Genomic DNA, 23,507 nt, shown 5'->3' with positions numbered 1-23,507 from the left:
AGAGACCCTCCACTTGCTTCCAGCAATGCTCCTGGAAATGCCTATGAAAGAAGAGAAAGGGGTTGCTCTGGGTTGGAGGCAAATGGGGCTGTGGGTGGGGCACAGGTGTCCCCAACCCCACCCAGGCCCCTGGATTCTCCCTCATCTGAGTGTAAAAATCCCTTCTGCTCCCCCCAGCCTCATTCCTCCAAGTTTCACCTGGGATACCTGTTCATGCGGGGACCAGGGCTTGGGTTGGAGAAAAGGATAACATGGGAATTTGGGGTTTCCAAGGAGGACGGTGGCTGGGGGGGACCCAGGGACAGGGCACTGTTGTGAACTCGCAGAACCCAAGGGACCGGGCTGGGGGTGCTGGAGGGACAGGACTGCATGGGATGCAAGTGAGGGGTAAAGGAATTCAAGGGGAGGGGACACGGGGAATTCAAGTGAGGCTGTTGGTGGGGGCAGGAGGAAGAGGACAGCAGAGGAACAAAACGCGGGGATCGGGAAAGTGTTTGGGAGGGGGTGTTCAAGGAGGGGGATCTGGGGGCACTACCGCAGTGGACAGGGTGAAAGGCAAAGGACGGAGGGGAAAGATGGAAAGAAAGGCATTGGCATCCATCAAAGGGAGGGCATTTGGGGACCCTCTATAGGACACAGAGGAGATCCTGAGGAGGAGATACCTGAGGGGTCTTAAAGGATGGAATGGGGAGGCCCAAAGAAGAGGGGTGTGGGGGCACCAAGACAAGAAACCAGTGGGAGCCCTCACTGGAGCCTCACCTGCGCATCCTCTGGGGTGCACAGCAGGATGGTGAACAGCAGGGCCACGCTGAGCACTGCGACCTTCATCTTCCTCTGCGGTGCAGTGAGTCCTGGGTGATGCTGGAGGAGGTGAGGGCACCTTTATCCCTCCCAGGAAGACTCCCTGCCCCTCCCCACACCTCCAGCCCCCAGGGCAAAGCTTGGCAGAGACACCCGCCCTGGCAACCCAGCCTTGGCACAGAGTCACTCCCGCCTTGAGCACTGATCCAGCTGCCTTCCCTGGCATCAGTGCCGCTTCCTGCATGGGGCAGCTGCACGGGGAAGGGCCCAGGCATCCACGGTGGCGAGGGGGGACAGCAGTGTGTCCCTGACAGCCAGACACCCTATGGTGATGACCCACTGCTCCAACTCGAAACCATCCTGCAACAGCCCCAAAAGCCTGATCCCCCCACCTGCCAGTGCCCCTCACCTCCCAGCACCACCATCTCCCAGTGCCCCTCAACTCCCAGGCCAGTCTTTCCCTATGGAACCCCCCCAGAGTTGACACCAGCCTCAAATCTGGGGTCTCTAAGCACAATTATCTCTGAGCCCTTTCCAGCCCCTTAAATAAATGAGGGGCTGGGAGTCACTCCTCTTCTTGGGGCACCAGGGACCCCAGGATTAGGGAACTCTGGGAGGTGGGAGGACAGCTGGGGCAATGTGGACAGCTGGTGACTGGGATCCTCAGTCACTGGTGGCGCTGCCAATGGGGAGCACTGGTGAATCCTGGGCTCTGGGAGAGGAGGGCTGGGCTTGGGGGAAGTGCTGGGGTGGTGTCAGTGCCCAGCTCCAGCCCACCCCATTTCCCTTGCACCGCCAGCCCCCAACTGGTCCAGTCTGCAGCCACAGCTGAGAACAGAGCAGAGGGAGCATCCCCTGCCCTGGCTCTCACCTGTCCCTGCCTGGGGTCACTGTGCCCTCCCAGACAACCTGGGTCCCACTCTGCAGAGCTGATCCCGCACGCTGGGTCCCAGTGTCCCTGTCCTCACCAAGGCTCTGGCTCCAGCCCTGTCCCTTCCTGGGACTTGGCCACAGCTCACCAAAGGCCCTTGTCCCCACCGAGTGTCCCTTCAATGCCCCCATCCTCGGCCCAGGCCAGCACTGTCCCTGAGCAGGACGTGGCCATCCAGAGGGACGTGATGAAGCGGGCGCTTGTTCCCAGGCAGCCGCTCGGAGCTCATTGCAGGACGGAGCTCCCCTGGCACGAGGAGGGATGTTTGCTCCCACAGCGGCTCTGATAAGCTCTGTTTGCCCAGGGCTCACGGCACAAGAAGCCCGTTCACCAAGATCGGTGCCTCACAGAGTGACCGATCGGGGATCCAGGGCAGTTAAAGCAGCCTGGAAGCCTGGGCTCCCCCAGCCCTGGCAGCGGGCAGAGCCCACAGAGAAGGGCAGTGCTGGGGCACCCGCACGCCTGGGGCTCCCTGGCTGCCCTGGGCACAGGCCGGAGCCCAGAGGCTGGGGGGTCCCAGGGGAGCAGCTGGACAGCCGGGGTGCCGCTCTGCTTCGGGACAGCCTGGGGAGTCCTGCCGGAGTGGGGCTCAGAGCAGCTGGGGGATGGAGCTGTGTTTTTGGAGTGATAAATAATTGTATAAACCCTGTTTCTAGTTTATTTGCTATGCTTTTCCATCTAGAACAAAGTCTGCTTTGGTGTGGAGGGGTTTCGTTAGATGGAGATATGTTGTTGAATTAGTCAGGCCCAAAGGAATCTCAAGGCCACTTTGAGAAGCTGAGAACAGAATCTACTGTGAGGAAGAGGGGCGTTTCTTCATTAACAGGGCCTCAGTATGGCGTGAGTCGTCGGACCTATGATCAGTGGGGCTCCAGTGTGTGGACTGCCCGTGACACTCATTTAGCGAATCCGTGCTTGGAGCGTGGACGCATGATTAGAGAATAGTTGTGTATATAAGGAGGCTTGTTTCTGTAATAAAGGGCTTTGCGTGATTCACATTGAATCGGAATGCTGAGTCATTTATCGCTCCAACACTTTGGAACTTGTTGTCTGCCTAAAACTGCCTTTTGGGGTGCCTCTGTGACACCCACAGTGCTACCCGGGCTCCACGGCTACCCTCCCACTGCAGCACCGGCCCCAGGTCACCACCACCATGTGCTGGCGGGTCCCTGGTCACTGCCCCGGTGCAGGAGATGCAGGAGGCGCCCCTGGGCCGGCCGGAGCCCCAGGGGTGCGGCAGGAGGAGGCACCACGGGGACAGAGGTGCCGCTTGCAGTGCCGCTTGCAGTGCCAGTGGTGCTGGTGCGGGTTTGCTTGTGTGCATGGCTTTTACTTTCCTGATTAAACTGTCAGCCAGTGAGTTTTATCACTTTAAGTCTTCTGATTCTCTCCCCCATCCTGCTGGATATAAATACATCAAAAAGCTATGTTTTCATACCAGATGGACTATGGGTGAATTCCCAGGGACATTCCTTAATATTTAGGACCTGTGATGTATTACATTTCTGCCACTGCTTGGGTTGTGCAGCAGCTCCTGGGATTCTTCAATACCTTGCTGATGATCAAAGAAAAATCACAAAGAAAACTGTCCAAAACCCTGAAACTCATGTGCTGTCTGGACATACTTAAATTCTTCAATTCTAATGAACAGGGATTTTCTGGGAAGGAAAAAGCCTCCCTGAGGCACGTGGAACAAGACTCACAGTGTCAGCACCCATGGGACACATCGCCAATCACACTGCTTGCCGTGGTTAAAGAAATTTGAATAAACAGCAAGCTAAATACAGATCTCATGAAAAGTAAAGCAGAGCTTCACAATTCAATACGTAATCCCTGTGACTAAATGGATTTTAGAATTAAAAACTGAAACGTCTGCTTCAATATACAGGTATGAAAGCCTGACCCGAATTCTGTAGCACACACAATTGTGGCACAGCCTGGAGTGATTCTCTTGGTTTCTAAATTTCACAAAGAACAAAAAAGTTGATCTTTATTCATGTTTAGCCCACAGTCACCCACAATCCCCAGACCATTTTTGCAGTGTTGTTACCAATAGCTCTTCTCTCAGCGTATACTATGCTGCAGTTCTTTATTTGGCAAAAATGATGTAATTCTGTGCAGCACGACCCCTCATCTTTATCTTTCCACCTCTTTCTGGCATTAACAACGGCCAGATCAAAGCTCTCAGCACAGACACTGAAAAATGCCCGCGGCCCATGCTCTGTCAGTTCGTTGGAGCTGCTGCTGTTTTGAGATCCCAGGAGGAGAAACTTCTCTTCAGCCGAGTTTAAAACGGAACCTGTTCTCAGCAGCCGAGACTTCTCCTCTGTGCAAGGACAGAAAACTGCAGGTTTGGAACCCACAGCCCCTCAGTCCCGCTGCAGCCAGCGAGGAGGCGACGAACGAGCGCGGACACCGAGTCCGCCCGCGGGACGCGCCGGTCGCGCTTTGTGCTGCGGGGTCAGCGGTGCGGAGGGCGGGGAGGAGCTCATCTGAGAGCTGAGGCTGACCTGCAGTTCAGGGGGTTTTCCACTGCACTGAGCCACCATGACGGGACGGCTGCCAGAGACTTTTTTATTTTAATAACTGTTCAACTCATTCAGATTTCGTATAAAAATTTGGCGGGTCAGGCGAATAATCGGCCAGCTCTGGCGGGGTCCTGCCGGCAGCGCCGCTCGGCTCGCCCCTCCCCGTGACGCAATTTCCGGCTGCAGCGGTGGGGCGAGCGGAGGCTGCTGAGCGGGTCCGGGGGGGCGAGCGGCGCGTCCGGGGGGCCGAGCGGCGCGTCCGGGGGGGCGAGCGGCGGGTCCGGGGGAGAGAGCGGCGGGCGCGGGGGAGAGAGCGGCGGGTACGGGGGGGAGAGAGCGGCGGGCCCGGGGGAGAGAGCGGCGGGCCCGGGGGGGCGAGCGGCGGGCCCGGGGGAGAGAGTGGCGCGTCCGGGGGGGCGAGCGGCGGGTCCGGGGGGGCGAGCGGCGGGTCGGGATGGGGGCGGGAGAGGCGCCCGCGGTCGGGGCGCGCGCACAAAGATCCGTGTGCGAACGGGCCCTTGGAGACCCCGGTCCCGGGAACCCCCGGAGCTGAGCCCACAGCTGCCGGTCTCTTGGTGCTTTGTGCAGGTGACAGCGCAGAGGCCGCCATGAGAAACCCGGGTGTCCCCAGCACGTTCCTGTTGGAGCAGCGCGTGGCCTGTGCAGCTTCGTGTGGGCCAAGGGAGGCGACTGTGTCCGTGTTGACTCAGGTCGGTGCAGGTGCGCTAGGATTTAGAGCAGTGACCCTGGCTGGCTGGTTGAGCCTTGGGGATTGTTTATTTCTGAGAATGGCAGGGATCTGTTCAGCAGGTTTTTAATTGCTGTGCACTTTTACCCTGTAAGAAGCATTCATTTTTGATGTTGAGACTTGGTCGACGTGTCTCAGGTAGTTGGTTTTTTTGTTCGGGCTGTATGCAAAAGGTCAGAAGGCTTTTCCTCCTCATCCAAAGACTGACGTGGTGTAGGCCAAGGCAGAGCATGGGGGGCTCCGGGCACACACTCGTCTTGAAAGCTTTTCAAGGCTGTTTTCATGCGTCATTTCATTTGAGTCTCTCTGCTCTGCGGAAAGTGAGTCAAAGGAATTCCTGTGCCCCTGTTTAACTCAAACTAGATGTTTAGCTAAAGAGGGGAGATACCACTTTAGTGTGAGCCAATTCTGCTCTGCTCGTGAAAACAAGTTCAAAGAACCCCAAAATGTCTGTGATCCAGATTCTAACACTGCTGGTTGCATTTGCATTTCCATGTAAAGCACTGGGCAGCTGAGAATTGTGGTTGTTGCTGGATTAAGCTCCAAGAAATAGTCAGAGGTGGTGGATGCTCTTCTGTGTTGTGTCCCCCTTGAGCACCAGCAGCACAGGTGAATCGTTTTCAGGTAACAGCTGTGGCAGCAATGGGGCAGAGTTTTCATGCTTTGGCTACGTGGCTGGTTTGTGCCCGGGGAAGCGCATCAGCCTTTAGAATCTGGTTTGTGCAGGTGAGACACCTGGGAAGTGAGTCAATTTTCTCCATGCAGTTAGAAGCCTTTCTTTTTCATAGCTGGCACAGTCATTGTTCGGATTTAGTTTGAGAAGAAGAAAACACTCGGAACAGAGATAAAGTTTTTAGTTGTTGGTGTTTGAGAGCCAAGGTCTGAGCTCTGCCTGTGGGTGTGAGGAGCTGGGAAGCGGGGGATGGATGGGGCAGAGCTTGACTGACACCCAGACTGGTCAATGAGAATATTCCATTAGCATCATGCTGTGTGTTTAAGGAGGGTCGGGGTCTTCGGGCTGGGGTTTTTTTCAGAGCCGGGACAGAGACTTTTTGAGGTATCTCTAGTTCATCTCGAGGAAGACAGACAAATAAGCGGCGTCGTGTTGGAGAGACAAAGTGTGTTGGATTTGAAGCCGTTGGGCAGGACGGGAGGAGCTGCCTTCTTGGGTCAGTGATGGGCCTTGGCATGTATTGTCTGAGCTGGAGCTGATGTCTGTCACCACTTGAGCTCTAGAATTACTCTGAGACCCAGGAATCTCCAGTTTCTTGTGGAGCTTTTCCAGGCTGTGGAATCCTCTTTCTGTCACAGATTGTAACGCAGCCCATGGAGAAGGGGGCACTTGCTTGAGGTTCCTCAGTGTGTGCATTAGGGAGGCGTCGTTCTTGGGCTCACACTGAGCGTTACGAGGGGACGCTTTCACATGAGCTGAAGGCAGCTCTGGGTACCCAAAGCTGTGAACCGATGTTAACAAACGCTGCTGCTGAGATCTGGGGGTAGAAGTGCCACAAATGTGGTTTCACAGGGAAAACAGAGGAATTTGTCAATGCCTGGTTGTTATATGGCACATTGTAATTAAGCACAGTGGTAATTTTGCATCGATTTTGCACAGGATTACTGGCTGTAACAGACCCATTGCATCAAATAAATGTTGACTTGCTGCACTGGTGGCCTTGTGAACAGCAGACGGCTTCTGGAGGTGGTGACATCTCCTATGAGCCCCAGAGTGCTGAGCCCATCGTACAGGGAGCAACCTCCCCTTCCCGAGCAGGGCAGAGGACCCAGGAGTCCGGGCTGCCTGTCTGTGCTCCTCCCCTGCCCCAACACCAAAATACGTTCTTTGGGGGATGGTTCTCACCAGAGCCCCACGAAGAATTTGTTTCCTGTGGTGCCTGTAAGACATGGGGTACCCCAAAGGCTGGCACCATCTGCCCTTCGCCTCACAGAATCCCAGAATGTCAGGGATCGGAAGGGACCTTGAAAGTTCATCCAGTCCGATCCCCCCGCCGGAGCAGGAACACCCAGCTGAGGTTCCACAGGAAGGTGTCCGGGGGGGTTGAACGTCTGCAGAGAAGGAGACTCCACAACCCCCCTGGAGCAGCCTGGACCAGGCTCTGCCACCCTCACCAGGGACAAGTTTCTTCTCAAATTTAAGTGGAACCTCCTGTGTTCCAGTTTGAACCCGTTGCCCCTTGTCCTGTCACTGGTTGTCACCAAGAAGAGCCTGGCTCCATCCTCCTGACACTGCCCCTTTATGTATTTATAAACATCAATGAGGTCACCCCTCAGTCTCCTCTTCTCCAGCTCCAGAGCCCCAGCTCCCTCAGCCTTTCCTCACACGGGAGATGCTCCACTCCCTCCAGCATCTTGGTGGCTGCGCTGGACTCTCTGCAGCAGTTCCCTGTCCTTCTGGAGCTGAGGGGCCACAACTGGACACAATATTCCAGGTGTGGTCTCCCCAGGGCAGAGCAGAGGGGCAGGAGAACCTCTCTGACCCACTGACCACCCCCTTCTAACCCACCCCAGGTACCATTGGCCTTTCTGGCCACAAGGGCCCAGTGCTGGCTCATGCTCACCCTGCTGTCCTCAGGACCCCCAAGTCCCTTTCCCCTACACTGCTCTCTAATAGGTCATTCCCCAACTTATACTGGAACCTGGGGTTGTTCCTGCCCAGATTCAAGACTCTACACTTGCCCTTGTTAGATATCATTAAGTTTTTCCCCGCCCAACTCTCCAGCCTGTCCAGGTCTCTGATGGCAGCACAGCTTCCAGTGTCAGCCACTCCTCCCAGCTTGGGGTCACCAGGAAACTTGCTGACAGTCACTCTATTCCCTCATCCAAGTCATTGATGAATATATTGAACAATACAGGCCCCAGTACTGACCCCTGGGGCACTGCACTGGATCCAGGCCTCCAACTGGACTCTGCCCCATTGACCACGACTCTGGCTTCTTCCCTTCAGCCAGTTCGCAGTCACCTCACTACCCGGTCACCCAGACCGCACTCCTCAGTTCAGCTGTGAGGATGCTGTGGGAGACTGTGTCAAATGCTTTACGGAAGTCAAGATAGACCATCCACTGCTTCGCCATCATCCATCCACCTCGTTATGTCCTCATAAAAGACTATGCGATTGGTCAAGCACGACTTCCCCTTGGTGAAGCCATGTTGACTGCCCCTAATGACCCTCTTAGCCCTGATCTGCCTTGAGATGGCACCAAGGAGAAGTCGTTCCATCAGTTTCCCAGGGATGGAGGTGAGGCTGACCGGTCTATAGATACCCAGATCCTCCTTCTTGCCCTTTTTGAAGACTGGAGTGACATTTGCTTTCCTCCAGGCCTCAGGCACCTCTCCTGTTTCCCACGACTTAGCAAAGATGATGGACAGTGGCCTAACAGTGACCTCAGCCAGCTCCCTCAGCACCCACAGGTGCACCCCATCTGGACCCATGGATTTATGGATGTCCAGATTGTTTAACTGGTCCATAACCCAGTCCTCATGAACCAGCCTCCTCCAGCCTCATGGGGGAACACTCCACTTTCCCCTAATCTGCCTGTATCTGGGGGCACATGGCAGGTGGGAAGGGGGTGTCGTTTACAGTGACACCCCAGGTGTCTGGGCTCCCCCAGTCACTCTGCTCATGGCCGTGGTGTGGCCAGAGAGGACCCAGGCATCCGGGCACTGAAACAGCAGTGGGAGCATGGACACGGACACACATCCACACGCAGGCGTAGCTTTGCTGAAGGGATTTACTGATTTTGAGAGGGAAATGGCCCAGGGCTCCCATGGGGTCAGATGGGGTCATCCAGGGATGATCATCTCCTCATGCCGCTGGAGGGGGACAGGACACGGCTGTCACCATCAGTTTCAGTTCTGAAATGAGAGCCCAAAATGAGACCTCCAGTGTCAGCTGGGACATGAGGGGAGGCTTCTCCCCACCGTCTCTCTCTGCAGAGACCCAGGGAAGGAGAGAAGAGTTGGAGTCCTCAATCAACCCAGGACAAGACTTGGTTCTCCTGAGATCCATGTGGCACCCAGAGCTATTTGGCCAGTGTGTCATTAGCCCCGGATACCCCTACATCTCCCAAAACCCTGCCCAGCCCTCAGGGTGGTCCTCGGGGTTTGTATGGCCCCAGAGGCCCTGCCTGGCCTGCACGGTGACCCTCTGGGTCTGTAGAGCCCCACTGGGTGCAACAAAAGTCATGGGGGCACCTCTGTCCAGTGTGGCCTGGACGCAGGTCATGGACAGTCTCCTCTGTTTTCTTCTCTTAGATCCACGTTCTGCCCACCCAGACAGCACAGGGATGCCCCGGGGTCCAGAAGCCTTTGTGGGGCTGGAGATGCCCTGATGTTGCTCACCGGGAATAGAGGAGATGGCTGCACTATCACTTCAGCATCTGGAAGTTCTGGAAGCTGGCGTTTCTGCTGCAAAACATCATCCACCCTGACAGACAGAGGGAGCTGGGGAGAAAGGTTGGGTGAGGGGCACACTTGGGTGCACTGGGAGACAGAGAAAGCGATGGGGGCCTTGGGAAGGTGACTCCAGGGAAAATGGGGTGCGTGAGCTTGTGTGTTGGGACACAGAAAGCAGTGGAGGTCCTGGGGAAGGGGCTGTGTCCTGGGGTATCCTGGGGTGCACTGGGGTGTAGTGAGTTGTGATGGGATGGACAGGAATGCAATGGGAGCCCTGGGCAATGGAGCATACCTGGGAAAACACTGGGGAGCAGGAATGTTCTGTGGGTCTGCAGGGGGTGCATGGGAGTGTACTGGGGCACACTGGCATGTTCTGGGGCACACTGGGATGCCAAGGAGTTTTGTGGCCATGGGAGGGAGGGTGTGGGCCCAGCAGAACTTGTGACACCTACCGCAGCCCTCTTCACTCGCCCGAGTTTGAGTCCCCCCTGTAGAGAGACCATGAGACCTCACTGGTCACTGGGATGTCCCAGCCCCAGCAAGGGAGGGGAGGACCAAGGTGCCCTCCAGTTCCCCAGACTGGATGTCCTCCAAGTCCGCCCCACTACTTACATGCAGGAGAGACCCTCCACTTGCTTCCAGCAATGCTCCTGGAAATGCCTATGAAAGAAGAGAAAGGGGTTGGAGACAAATGGGGCTGTGGGTGGGGCACAGGTGTCCCCAACCCCACCCAGGCCCGTGGATTCTCCCTCATCTGAGTGTAAAAATCCCTTCTGCTCCCCCCAGCCTCATTCCTCCAAGTTTCACCTGGGATACCTGTTCATGGCGGACCAGGGCTTGGGTTGGAGAAAAGGATAACATGGGAATTTGGGGTTTCCAAACAGGAGGGTGGTTGAGGGGGACCCAGGGACAGGGCACTGTTGTGAACTCGCAGAACCCAAGGGACCGGGCTGGGGGTGCTGGAGGGACAGGACTGCATGGGATGCAAGTGAGGGGTAAAGAATTCAAGGGGAGGGGACACGGGGAATTCAAGTGAGGCTGTTGGTGGGGGCAGGAGGAAGAGGACAGCAGAGGAACAAAACGCAGGGATTGGGAAAGTGTTTGGGAGGGGGTGTTCAAGGAGGGGGATCTGAGGGCACTACCGCAGTGGACAGGGTGAAAGGCAAAGGACGGAGGGGAAAGATGGAAAGAAAGGCATTGGCATCCATCAAAGGGAGGGCATTTGGGGACCCTCTATAGGACACAGAGGAGATCCTGAGGAGGAGATATCTGAGGGGCCCAAAAGGGTGGAGTGGGGAGGCCCAAAGAAGAGGGGTGTGGGGGCACCAAGACAAGAAACCAGTGGGAGCCCTCACTGGAGCCTCACCTGCGCATCCTCCGGGGTGCACAGCAGGATGGTGAAGAGCAGGGCCACGCTGAGCACTGTGACCTTCATCTTCCTCTGCGGTGCAGGGAGTCCTGGGTGATGCCGGAGGAGGTGAGGGCACCTTTATCCCTCCCAGGACGACTCCTTGCCCCTCCCCACACCTCCAGCCCCCAGGGCAAAGCTTGGCAGAGACACCCGCCCTGGCAACCCAGCCTTGGCACAGAGTCACTCCCGCCTTGAGCACTGATCCAGCTGCCCCCCCTGGCATCAGTGCCGCTTCCTGCATGGGGCAGCTGCACGGGGAAGGGCCCAGGCATCCACGGTGGCGAGGGGGGACAGCAGTGTGTCCCTGACAGCCAGACACCCTATGGTGATGACCCACTGCTCCAACTCGAAACCATCCTGCAACAGCCCCAAAAGCCTGATCCCCCCACCTGCCAGTGCCCCTCACCTCCCAGCACCACCATCTCCCAGTGCCCCTCAACTCCCAGGCCAGTCTTTCCCTATGGAACCCCCCCAGAGTTGACACCAGCCTCAAATTTGGGGTCTCTAAGCACAATTATCTCTGAGCCCTTTCCAGCCCCTTAAATAAATGAGGGGCTGGGAGTCACTCCTCTTCTTGGGGCACCAGGGACCCCAGGATTAGGGAACTCTGGGAGGTGGGAGGACAGCTGGGGCAATGTGGACAGCTGGTGACTGGGATCCTCAGTCACTGGTGGCGCTGCCCATGGGGAGCACTGGTGAATCCTGGGCTCTGGGAGAGGAGGGCTGGGCTTGGGGGAAGTGCTGGGGTGGTGTCAGTGCCCAGCTCCAGCCCACCCCATTTCCCTTGCACCACCAGCCCCCAACTGGTCCAGTCTGCAGCCACAGCTGAGAACAGAGCAGAGGGAGCATCCCCTGCCCTGGCTCTCACCTGTCCCTGCCTGGGGTCACTGTGCCCTCCCAGACAACCTGGGTCCCACTCTGCAGAGCTGATCCCGCACGCTGGGTCCCAGTGTCCCTGTCCCCAAGAAGGCTCTGGCTCCAGCCCTGTCCCTTCCTGGGACTTGGCCACAGTTCACCAAAGGCCCTTGTCCCCACCGAGTGTCCCTTCAATGCCCCCATCCTCGGCCCAGGCCGGCGCTGTCCCTGAGCAGGACGTGGCCATCCAGAGGGACGTGATGAAGCGGGCGCTTGTTCCCAGGCAGCCGCTCGGAGCTCATTGCAGGACAGAGCTCCCCTGGCACGAGGAGGGATGTTTGCTCCCACAGCGGCTCTGATAAGCTCTGTTTGCCCAGGGCTCATGGCACAAGAAGCCCGTTCACCAAGATCGGTGCCTCACAGAGTGACCGATCGGGGATCCAGGGCAGTTAAAGCAGCCTGGAAGCCTGGGCTCCCCCAGCCCTGGCAGCGGGCAGAGCCCACAGAGAAGGGCAGTGCTGGGGCACCCGCACGCCTGGGGCTCCCTGGCTGCCCTGGGCACAGGCCGGAGCCCAGAGGCTGGGGGGTCCCAGGGGAGCAGCTGGACAGCCGGGGTGCCGCTCTGCTTCGGGACAGCCTGGGGAATCCTGCCGGAGTGGGGCTCAGAGCAGCTGGGGGATGGAGCTGTGTTTCTGGAGTGATAAATAAGTGTATAAAGCCTGTTTCTAGTTTATTTGCTATGCTTTTCCATCTAGAACAAAGTCTGCTTTGGTGTGGAGGGGTTTCGTTAGATGGAGATATGTTGTTGAATTAGTCAGGCCCAAAGGAATCTCAAGGCCACTTTGAGAAGCTGAGAACAGAATCTACTGTGAGGAAGAGGGGCGTTTCTTCATTAACAGGGCCTCAGTATGGCGTGAGTCGTCGGACCTATGATCAGTGGGGCTCCAGTGTGTGGACTGCCCGTGACACTCATTTAGCGAATCCGTGCTTGGAGCGTGGACGCATGATTAGAGAATAGTTGTGTATATAAGGAGGCTTGTTTCTGTAATAAAGGGCTTTGCGTGATTCACATTGAATCGGAATGCTGAGTCATTTATCGCTCCAACACTTTGGAACTTGTTGTCTGCCTAAAACTGCCTTTTGGGGTGCCTCTGTGACACCCACAGCGCTACCCGGGCTCCACGGCTACCCTCCCACTGCAGCACCGGCCCCAGGTCACCACCACCATGTGCTGGCGGGTCCCTGGTCACTGCCCCGGTGCAGGAGATGCAGGAGGCGCCCCTGGGCCGGCCGGAGCCCCAGGGGTGCGGCAGGAGGAGGCACCACGGGGACAGAGGTGCCGGTTGCAGTGCCGCTTGCAGTGCCAGTGGTGCTGGTGCGGGTTTGCTTGTGTGCATGGCTTTTACTTTCCTGATTAAACTGTCAGCCAGTGAGTTTTATCACTTTAAGTCTTCTGATTCTCTCCCCCATCCTGCTGGATATAAATACATCAAAAAGCTATGTTTTCATACCAGATGGACTATGGGTGAATTCCCAAGGACGTTCCTTAATATTTAGGACCTGTGATGTATTACATTTCTGCCACTGCTTGGGTTGTGCTGCAGCTCCTGGGATTCTTCAATACCTTGCTGATGATCAAAGAAAAATCACAAAGAAAACTGCCCAAAACCCTGAAACTCATGTGCTGTCTGGACATACTTAAATTCTTCAATTCTAATGAACCGGGATTTTCTGGGAAGGAAAAAGCCTCCCTGAGGCACGTGGAACAAGACTCACAGTGTCAGCACCCATGGAACACATCGCCAATCACACTGCTTGCCGTGGTTAAAGAAATTTGAATAAACAGCAAGCTAAATACAGATCTCATGAAAAGTAAAGCAGAGCTTCACAATTCAATACGTAATCCCTGTGACTAAATGGATTTTAGAATTAAAAACTGAAACGTCTGCTTCAATATACAGGTATGAAAGCCTGACCCGAATTCCGTAGCACACACAGTTGTGGCACAGCCTGGAGTGATTCTCTTGGTTTTTAAATTTCACAAAGAACAAAACAAGTTGATATTTATTCATGTTTAGCCCACAGTCACCCACAATCCCCAGACCATTTTTGCAGTGTTGTTACCAATAGCTCTTCTCTCAGCGTATACTATGCTGCAGTTCTTTATTTGGCAAAAATGATGTAATTCTGTGCAGCACGACCCCTCATCTTTATCTTTCCACCTCTTTCTGGCATTAACAATGGCCAGATCAAACCTCTCAGCACAGACACTGAGAAATGCCCGTGGCCCATGCTCTGTCAGTTCGTTGGAGCTGCTGCTGTTTTGAGATCCCAGGAGGAGAAACTTCTCTTCAGCCGAGTTTAAAACGGAACCTGTTCTCAGCAGCCGAGACTTCTCCTCTGTGCAAGGACAGAAAACTGCAGGTTTGGAACCCACAGCCCCTCAGTCCCGCCGCAGCCAGCGAGGAGGCGACGAACGAGCGCGGACACCGAGTCCGCCCGCGGGACGCGCCGGTCGCGCTTTGTGCTGCGGGGTCAGCGGTGCGGAGGGCGGGGGGAGGAGTTCATTGGAGAGCTGAGGCTGATCTGCAGTTCAGGGGGTTTTCCACTGCACTGAGCCACCATGACGGCACGGCTGCCAGAGACTTTTTTATTTTAATAACTGTTCAACTCATTCAGATTTCGTATAAAAATTTGGCGGGTCAGGCGAATAATCGGACAGCTCTGGCGGGGTCCTGCCGGCAGCGCTGCTCGGCTCGCCCCTCCCCGTGACGCAATTCCCGGCTGCAGCGGTGGGGCGAGCGGAGGTTGCTGAGCGGGTCCGGGGGGGCGAGCGGCGGGTCCGGGGGAGAGAGCGGCGGGTCCGGGGGGGCGAGCGGCGGGCCCGGGGGAGAGAGCGGCGGGCCCGGGGGGGCGAGCGGCGGGCCCGGGGGAGAGAGCGGCGGGTCCGGGGGGGCGAGCGGCGGGCCCGGGGGAGAGAGCGGCGGGTCCGGGGGGGCGAGCGGCGGGCCCGGGGGAGAGAGCGGCGGGCCCGGGGGAGAGAGCGGCGGGCCCGGGGGGGCGAGCGGCGGGCCCGGGGGAGAGAGCGGCGGGTCCGGGGGGGCGAGCGGCGGGCCCGGGGGAGAGAGCGGCGGGCCCGGGGGGGCGAGCGGCGGGCCCGGGGGGGCGAGCGGCGGGCCCGGGGGGGCGAGCGGCGGGCCCGGGGGGGCGAGCGGCGGGCCCGGGGGAGAGAGCGGCGGGTCCGGGGGGGCGAGCGGCGGGCCCGGGGGAGAGAGCGGCGGGTCCGGGGGGGCGAGCGGCGGGCCCGGGGGAGAGAGCGGCGGGTCCGGGGGGGCGAGCGGCGGGCCCGGGGGAGAGAGCGGCGGGTCCGGGGGGGCGAGCGGCGGGTCGGGATGGGGGCGGGAGAGGCGCCCGCGGTCGGGGCGCACGCACAAAGATCCGTGTGCGAACGGGCCCTTGGAGACCCCGGTCCCGGGAACCCCCGGAGCTGAGCCCACAGCTGCCGGTCTCTTGGTGCTTTGTGCAGGTGACAGCGCAGAGGCCGCCATGAGAAACCCGGGTGTCCCCAGCACGTTCCTGTTGGAGCAGCACGTGGCCTGTGCAGCTTCGTGTGGGCCAAGGGAGGCGGCTGTGTCCGTGTTGGCTCAGGTCGGTGCAGCTGCGCTTGGATTTAGAGCAGTGACCCTGGCTGGCTTGTTGAGCCTTGGGGGTTGTTTATTTCTGAGAATGGCAGGGATCTGTTCAGCAGGTCTTTAATTGCTGTGCACTTTTACCCTGCAAGAAGCATTCATTTTTGATGTTGAGACTTGGTCCAAGTGTCTCAGGTAGTTGGTTTTTTTGTTCGGGCTGTATGCAAAAGGTCAGAAGGCTTTTCCTCCTCATCCAAAGACTGACGTGGTGTAGGCCAAGGCAGAGCATGGGGGGCTCTGGGCACACACTCGTCTTGAAAGCTTTTCAAGGCTGTTTTCATGCGTCATTTCATTTGAGTCTCTCTGCTCTGCGGAAAGTGAGTCAAAGGAATTCCTGTGCCCCTGTTTAACTCAAACTAGATGTTTAGCTAAAGAGGGGAGATACCACTTTAGTGTGAGCCAATTCTGCTCTGCTGGTGAAAACAAGTTCAAAGAACCCCAAAATGTCTGTGATCCAGATTCTAACACTGCTGGTTGCATTTGCATTTCCATGTAAAGCACTGGGCAGCTGAGAATTGTGGTTGTTGCTGGATTAAGCTCCAAGAAATAGTCAGAGGTGGTGGATGCTCTTCTGTGTTGTGTCCCCCTTGAGCACCAGCAGCACAGGTGAATCGTTTTCAGGTAACAGCTGTGGCAGCAATGGGGCAGAGTTTTCATGCTTTGGCTACGTGGCTGGTTTGTGCCCGGGGAAGTGCATCAGCCTTTAGAATCTGGTTTGTGCAGGTGAGACACCTGGGAAGTGAGTCAATTTTCTCCATGCAGTTAGAAGCCTTTCTTTTTCATAGCTGGCACAGTCATTGTTTGGATTTAGTTTGAGAAGAAGAAAACACTCGGGACAGAGATAAAGTTTTTAGTTGTTGGTGTCTGAGAGCCAAGGTCTGAGCTCTGCCTGCGGGTGTGAGGAGCTGGGAAGCGGGGGATGGATGGGGCAGAGCTTGACTGACACCCAGACTGGTCAATGAGAATATTCCATTAGCATCATGCTGTGTGTTTAAGGAGGGTCGGGGTCTTCGGGCTGGGGTTTTTTTCAGAGCCGGGACAGAGACTTTTTGAGGTATCTCTAGTTCATCTCGAGGAAGACAGACAAATAAGCGGCGTCGTGTTGGAGAGACAAAGTGTGTTGGATTTGAAGCCGTTGGGCAGGACGGGAGGAGCTGCCTTCTTGGGTCAGTGATGGGCCTTGGCATGTATTGTCTGAGCTGGAGCTGATGTCTGTCACCACTTGAGCTCTAGAATTACTCTGAGACCCAGGAATCTCCAGTTTCTTGTGGAGCTTTTCCAGGCTGTGGAATCCTCTTTCTGTCACAGATTGTAACGCAGCCCATGGAGAAGGGGGCACTTGCTTGAGGTTCCTCAGTGTGTGCATTAGGGAGGCGTCGTTCTTGGGCTCACACTGAGCGTTACGAGGAGACGCTTTCACATGAGCTGAAGGCAGCTCTGGGTACCCAAAGCTGTGAACCGGTGTTAACAAACGCTGCTGCTGAGATCTGGGGGTAGAAGTGCCACAAATGTGGTTTCACAGGGAAAACAGAGGAATTTGTCAATGCCTGGTTGTTATATGGCACATTGTAATTAAGCAGAGTGGTAATTTTGCATCGATTTTGCACAGGATTACTGGCTGTAACAGACCCATTGCATCAAATAAATGTTGACTTGCTGCACTGGTGGCCTTGTGAACAGCAGACGGCTTCTGGAGGTGGTGACATCTCCTATGAGCCCCAGAGTGCTGAGCCCATTGTACAGGGAGCAACCTCCCCTTCCCGAGCAGGGCAGAGGACCCAGGAGTCCGGGCTGCCTGTCTGTGCTCCTCCCCTGCCCCAACACCAAAATACGTTCTTTGGGGGATGGTTCTCACCAGAGCCCCACGAAGAATTTGTTTCCTGTGGTGCCTGTAAGACATGGGGTACCCCAAAGGCTGGCACCATCTGCCCTTCGCCTCACAGAATCCCAGAATGTCAGGGATCGGAAGGGACCTTGAAAGTTCATCCAGTCCGATCCCCCCGCCGGAGCAGGAACACCCAGCTGAGGTTCCACAGGAAGGTGTCCAGGGGGGTTGAATGTCTGCAGAGAAGGAGACTCCACAACCCCCCTGGAGCAGCCTGGACCAGGCTCTGCCACCCTCACCAGGGACAAGTTTCTTCTCAAATTTAAGTGGAACCTCCTGTGTTCCAGTTTGAACCCGTTGCCCCTTGTCCTGTCACTGGTTGTCACCAAGAAGAGCCTGGCTCCATCCTCCTGACACTGCCCCTTTATGTATTTATAAACATCAATGAGGTCACCCCTCAGTCTCCTCTTCTCCAGCTCCAGAGCCCCAGCTCCCTCAGCCTTTCCTCACACGGGAGATGCTCCACTCCCTTCAGCATCTTGGTGGCTGCGCTGGACTCTCTCCAGCAGTTCCCTGTCCTTCTGGAACTGAGGGGCCACAACTGGACACAATATTCCAGGTGTGGTCTCCCCAGGGCAGAGCAGAGGGGCAGGAGAACCTCTCTGACCCACTGACCACCCCCTTCTAACCCACCCCGGGTATCATTGGCCTTCCTGGCCACAAGGGCCCAGTGCTGGCTCACGCTCACCCTGCTGGCCCCAGGACCCCCAGGTTCCTTTCCCCTACACTGCTCTCTAATAGGTCATTCCCCAACTTATACTGGAACCTGGGGTTGTTCCTGCCCAGATTCAAGACTCTACACTTGCCCTTGTTAGATATCATTAAGTTTTTCCCCGCCCAACTCTCCAGCCTGTCCAGGTCTCTCATGGCAGCACAGCTTCCAGTGTCGGCCACTCCTCCCAGCTTGGGGTCACCAGGAAACTTGCTGACAGTCACTCTATTCCCTCATCCAAGTCATTGATGAATATATTGAACAATACAGGCCCCAGTACTGAACCCTGGGGCACTGCACTGGATCCAGGCCTCAACTGGACTCTGCCACATTGACCACGACTCTGGCTTCTTCCCTTCAGCCAGTTCGCAGTCACCTCACTACCCGGTCACCCAGACCGCACTCCCTCAGTTCAGCTGTGAGGATGCTGTGGGAGACTGTGTCAAATGCTTTACGGAAGTCAAGATAGACCATCCACTGCTTTGCCATCATCCATCCACCTCGTTATGTCCTCATAAAAGACTATGCGATTGGTCAAGCACGACTTCCCCTTGGTGAAGCCATGTTGACTGCCCCTAATGACCCTCTTAGCCCTGATGTGCCTTGAGATGGCACCAAGGAGAAGTCGTTCCATCAGTTTCCCAGGGATGGAGGTGAGGCTGACCGGTCTATAGATACCCAGATCCTCCTTCTTGCCCTTTTTGAAGACTGGAGTGACATTTGCTTTCCTCCAGGCCTCAGGCACCTCTCCTGTTTCCCACGACTTAGCAAAGATGATGGACAGTGGCCTAACAGTGACCTCAGGCAGCTCCCTCAGCACCCACAGGTGCACCCCATCTGGACCCATGGATTTATGGATGTCCAGATTGTTTAACTGGTCCATAACCCAGTCCTCATGAACCAGCCTCCTCCAGCCTCATGGGGGAACACTCCACTTTCCCCTAATCTGCCTGTATCTGGGGGCACATGGCAGGTGGGAAGGAGGTGTCGTTTACAGTGACACCCCAGGTGTCTGGGCTCCCCCAGTCACTCTGCTCACGGCCGTGGTGTGGCCAGAGAGGACCCAGGCGTCCGAGTGCTGGCACAGCAGTGGGAGCATGGACACGGACACACACATCCACACGCAGGCGTAGCTTTGCTGAAGGGATTTACTGATTATGAGAGGGAAATGGCCCAGGGCTCCCATGGGGTCAGATGGGGTCATCCAGGGATGATCATCTCCTCATGCCGCTGGAGGGGGACAGGACACGGCTGTCACCATCAGTTTCAGTTCTGAAATCAGAGCCCAAAATGAGACCTCCAGTGTCAGCTGGGACATGAGGGGAGGCTTCTCCCCACCGTCTCTCTCTGCAGAGACCCAGGGAAGGAGAGAAGAGTTGGAGTCCTCAATCAACCCAGGACAAGACTTGGTTCTCCTGAGATCCATGTGGCACCCAGAGCTATTTGGCCAGTGTGTCATTAGCCCCAGATACCCCTACATCTCCCAAAACCCTGCCCAGCCCTCAGGGTGGTCCTCGGGGTTTGTATGGCCCCAGAGGCCCTGCCTGGCCTGCACGGTGACCCTCTGAGTCTGTAGAGCCCCACTGGGTGCAACAAAAGTCATGGGGGCACCTCTGTCCAGTGTGGCCTGGACACAGGTCATGGACAGTCTCCTCTGTTTTCTTCTCTTAGATCCACGTTCTGCCCACCCAGACAGCACAGGGATGCCCCGGGGTCCAGAAGCCTTTGTGGGGCTGGAGATGCCCTGATGTTGCTCACCGGGAATAGAGGAGATGGCTGCACTATCACTTCAGCATCTGGAAGTTCTGGAAGCTGGCGTTTCTGCTGCAAAACATCATCCACCCTGACAGACAGAGGGAGCTGGGGAGAAAGGTTGGGTGAGGGGCACACTTGGGTGCACTGGGAGGCAGAGAAAGCGATGGGGTCCTTGGGAAGGTGACTCCAGGGAAAATGGGGTGCGTGAGCTTGTGTGTTGGGACACAGAAAGCAGTGGAGGTCCTGGAGAAGGGGCTGTGTCCTGGGGTATCCTGGGGTGCACTGGGGTGTAGTGAGTTGTGATGGGATGGACAGGAATGCAATGGAAGCCCTGGGCAATGGAGCATACCTGGGAAAACACTGGGGAGCAGGGATGTTCTGTGGGGCTGCAGGGGGTGCATGGGAGTGTACTGGGGCACACTGGCATGTTCTGGGGCACACTGGGATGCCAAGGAGTTTTGTGGCCATGGGAGGGAGGGTGTGGGGCAGCAGAACTTGTGACACCTACCGCAGCCCTCTTCACTCGCCCCAGTTTGAGTCCCCCCTGTAGAGAGACCATGAGACCTCACTGGTCACTGGGATGTCCCAGTCCCAGCAAGGGAGGGGAGGACCAAAGTGCCCTCCAGTTCCCCAGACTGGATGTCCTCCAAGTCCGCCCCACTACTTCCATGCAGGAGAGACCCTCCACTTGCTTCCAGCAATGCTCCTGGAAATGCCTATGAAAGAAGAGAAAGGGGTTGCTCTGGGTTGGAGACAAATGGGGCTGTGGGTGGGGCACAGGTGTCCCCAACCCCACCCAGGCCCCTGGTCTCCCTCATCTGAGCCTGAAAATCCCTTCTGCTCCCCCCAGCCTCATTCCTCCAAGTTTCACCTGGGATACCTGTTCATGGCGGGGACCAGGGCTTGGTTTGGAGAAAAGGATAACATGGGAATTTGGGGTTTCCAAGGAGGAGGGTGGCTGGGGGGGACCCAGGGACAGGGCACTGTTGTGAACTCGCAGAACCCAAGGGACCGGGCTGGGGGTGTTGGAGGGACAGGACTGCATGGGATGCAAGTGAGGGGTAAAGGAATTCAAGGGGAGGGGACACGGGGAATTCAAGTGAGGCTGTTGGTGGGGGCAGGAGGAAGAGGACAGCAGAGGAACAACACGCGGGGATCGGGAAAGTGTTTGGGAGGGGGTGTTCAAGGAGGGGGATCTGAGGGCACTACCGCAGGGGACAGGGTGAAAGGCAAAGGACGGAGGGGAAAGATGGAAAGAAAGGCGTTGGCATCCATCAAAGGGAGGGCATTTGGGGACCCTCTATAGGACACAGAGGAGATCCTGAGGAGGAGATATCTGAGGGGCCCAAAAGGGTGGAGTGGGGAGGCCCAAAGAAGAGGGGTGTGGGGGCACCAAGACAAGAAACCAGTGGGAGCCCTCACTGGTGCCTCACCTGCGCATCCTCCGGGGTGCACAGCAGGATGGTGAAGAGCAGGGCCACGCTGAGCACTGCGACCTTCATCTTCCTCTGCGGTGCAGGGAGTCCTGGGTGATGCCGGAGGAGGTGAGGGCACCTTTATCCCTCCCAGCAGGACTCCCTGCCCCTCCCCACGCCTCCAGCCCCCAGGGCAAAGCTTGGCAGAGACACCCGCCCTGGCAACCCAGCCTTGGCACAGAGTCACTCCCGCCTTGAGCACTGATCCAGCTGCCTTCCCTGGCATCAGTGCCGCTTCCTGCATGGGGCAGCTGCACGGGGAAGGGCCCAGGCATCCACGGTGGTGAGGGGGGACAGCAGTGTGTCCCTGACAGCCAGACACCCTATGGTGATGACCCACTGCTCCAACTTGAAACCATCCTGCAACAACCCCAAAAGCCTGATCCCCCCACCTGCCAGTGCCCCTCACCTCCCAGCACCACCATCTCCCAGTGCCCCTCAACTCCCAGGCCAGTCTTTCCCTATGGAACCCCCCCAGAGTTGACACCAGCCTCAAATCTGGGGTCTCTAAGCACAATTATCTCTGAGCCCTTTCCAGCCCCTTAAATAAATGAGGGGCTGGGAGTCACTCCTCTTCTTGGGGCACCAGGGACCCCAGGATTAGGGAACTCTGGGAGGTGGGAGGACAGCTGGGGCAATGTGGACAGCTGGTGACTGGGATCCTCAGTCACTGGTGGCGCTGCCAATGGGGAGCACTGGTGAATCCTGGGCTCTGGGAGAGGAGGGCTGGGCTTGGGGGAAGTGCTGGGGTGGTGTCAGTGCCCAGCTCCAGCCCACCCCATTTCCCTTGCACTGCCAGCCCCCAACTGGTCCAGTCTGCAGCCACAGCTGAGAACAGAGCAGAGGGAGCATCCCCTGCCCTGGCTCTCACCTGTCCCTGCCTGGGGTCACTGTGCCCTCCCAGACAACCTGGGTCCCACTCTGCAGAGCTGATCCCGTACGCTGGGTCCCAGTGTCCCTGTCCCCAACAAGGCTTTGGCTCCAGCCCTGTCCCTTCCTGGGACTTGGCCACAGTTCACCAAAGGCCCTTGTCCCCACCGAGTGTCCCTTCAATGCCCCCATCCTCGGCCCAGGCCGGCGCTGTCCCTGAGCAGGACGTGGCCATCCAGAGGGACGTGATGAAGCGGGCGCTTGTTCCCAGGCAGCCGCTCGGAGCTCATTGCAGGACGGAGCTCCCCTGGCACGAGGAGGGATGTTTGCTCCCACAGCGGCTCTGATAAGCTCTGTTTGCCCAGGGCTCATGGCACAAGAAGCCCGTTCACCAAGATCGGTGCCTCACAGAGTGACCGATCAGGGGATCCAGGGCAGTTAAAGCAGCCTGGAAGCCTGGGCTCCCCCAGCCCTGGCAGCGGGCAGAGCCCACAGAGAAGGGCAGTGCTGAGGCACCCGCATGCCTGGGGCTCCCTGGCTGCCCTGGGCACAGGCTGGAGCCCAGAGGCTGGGGGGTCCCAGGGGAGCAGCTGGACAGCCGGGGTGCCGCTCTGCTTCGGGACAGCCTGGGGAGTCCTGCCGGAGTGGGGCTCAGAGCAGCTGGGGGATGGAGCTGTGTCCCCAGGGCACGGCCTCCCCTGCCCTCTCCCCCGCCTGCCTTGCAGATCTCCCTGGCTTTTCGGGGGGCGCGGGGTTCCCTTCACTGCACCCCTGGCCCAAACATCCCCATCCTGGGGGCCCTGGTCAGCATCCTCTGGGCACTGTGGGGCAGTGTGACAGTGGGGGAATCAATGGGTTTATAACTCCAGTCTCAGTGGCTGCTGCCCGGGCGACCTGGATGTTGAGCAGTTTCCAGCACCAGTCTGTGCTCACTGACTGGAGCACAAGAGGGATCTCAGATTCCCAAGACCCGATTTCTGTCCCCTGCGGAGCTGGCAGCCCTTCAGGGACATACCTGTGTTTGCTTTGATATTCTTCAGTGGCTGACTCTGGGGTGTGTGAGCATCTCCATGATGTACTTTTACAACCATGTTCTCCATACAGACAGCAACATCTTGCCACAGTTCAGCAGACCAGATGGGTTACCTGTGTACTGCCGGTTGCTCCTCTTCCGTTGCTGTAGCCACCCTCACAGGGCATTTGCATGGGTCATGTAGCCTCCCTCACATGCATCCATGGGTCAGTGCAGAGCTAAAGCAACAGCCATTTCACTTGTGCAGCAATGTCCAAAGCCAGCTGGATGCTTTCACCACTGCAAACTGACTTGATTCACTTTGTCCTTCAGCAGCTTCTGTGACTTGTCGTGTGGGACTCCACACAGCAGCTTTCCATGTCCAGTGTTTTCTCACAATATGACGGAATGCATCTCTAAACAGA

At 57.2% G+C, this 23,507-nt stretch overlaps 3 long non-coding RNA genes and 2 other non-coding genes across 5 annotated transcripts; 4 read left to right on the top strand and 1 right to left on the bottom strand.

The window, feature by feature from the left end:
* The first annotated feature begins 4,695 nt into the window (after positions 1 to 4,695).
* Positions 4,696 to 9,408, top strand: LOC139825899 (uncharacterized). The gene is made up of 2 exons (XR_011736054.1): positions 4,696 to 4,970; positions 9,278 to 9,408. It is a non-coding gene; the product is annotated as an uncharacterized lncRNA (long non-coding RNA).
* Positions 6,177 to 6,261, top strand: LOC136113055 (small nucleolar RNA SNORD45). The gene has a single exon (XR_010652960.1). It is a non-coding gene; the product is annotated as a small nucleolar RNA SNORD45 (small nucleolar RNA).
* Positions 9,409 to 15,090: 5,682 nt separating the features above from the next.
* LOC139825910 (uncharacterized) lies at positions 15,091 to 19,772 on the top strand. The gene is made up of 2 exons (XR_011736076.1): positions 15,091 to 15,332; positions 19,642 to 19,772. It is a non-coding gene; the product is annotated as an uncharacterized lncRNA (long non-coding RNA).
* Positions 16,539 to 16,623, top strand: LOC136113056 (small nucleolar RNA SNORD45). Its single transcript, XR_010652961.1, has one exon. It is a non-coding gene; the product is annotated as a small nucleolar RNA SNORD45 (small nucleolar RNA).
* A 619-nt stretch (positions 19,773 to 20,391) lies between the features above and the next one.
* LOC139825909 (uncharacterized) lies at positions 20,392 to 23,202 on the bottom strand. Its single transcript, XR_011736075.1, has 3 exons — positions 23,086 to 23,202; positions 21,159 to 21,250; positions 20,392 to 20,441 (listed from the first exon to the last, which is right to left on the bottom strand). It is a non-coding gene; the product is annotated as an uncharacterized lncRNA (long non-coding RNA).
* Between the last annotated feature and the right edge of the window lie 305 nt (positions 23,203 to 23,507).

This window comes from Patagioenas fasciata, chromosome 30 (assembly GCF_037038585.1).
Source record: "Patagioenas fasciata isolate bPatFas1 chromosome 30, bPatFas1.hap1, whole genome shotgun sequence".
Taxonomy (NCBI): domain Eukaryota; kingdom Metazoa; phylum Chordata; class Aves; order Columbiformes; family Columbidae; genus Patagioenas; species Patagioenas fasciata.
Note: the sequence above shows the minus strand (reverse complement) of the source record. Positions and strands in the feature narration are given on the sequence as shown.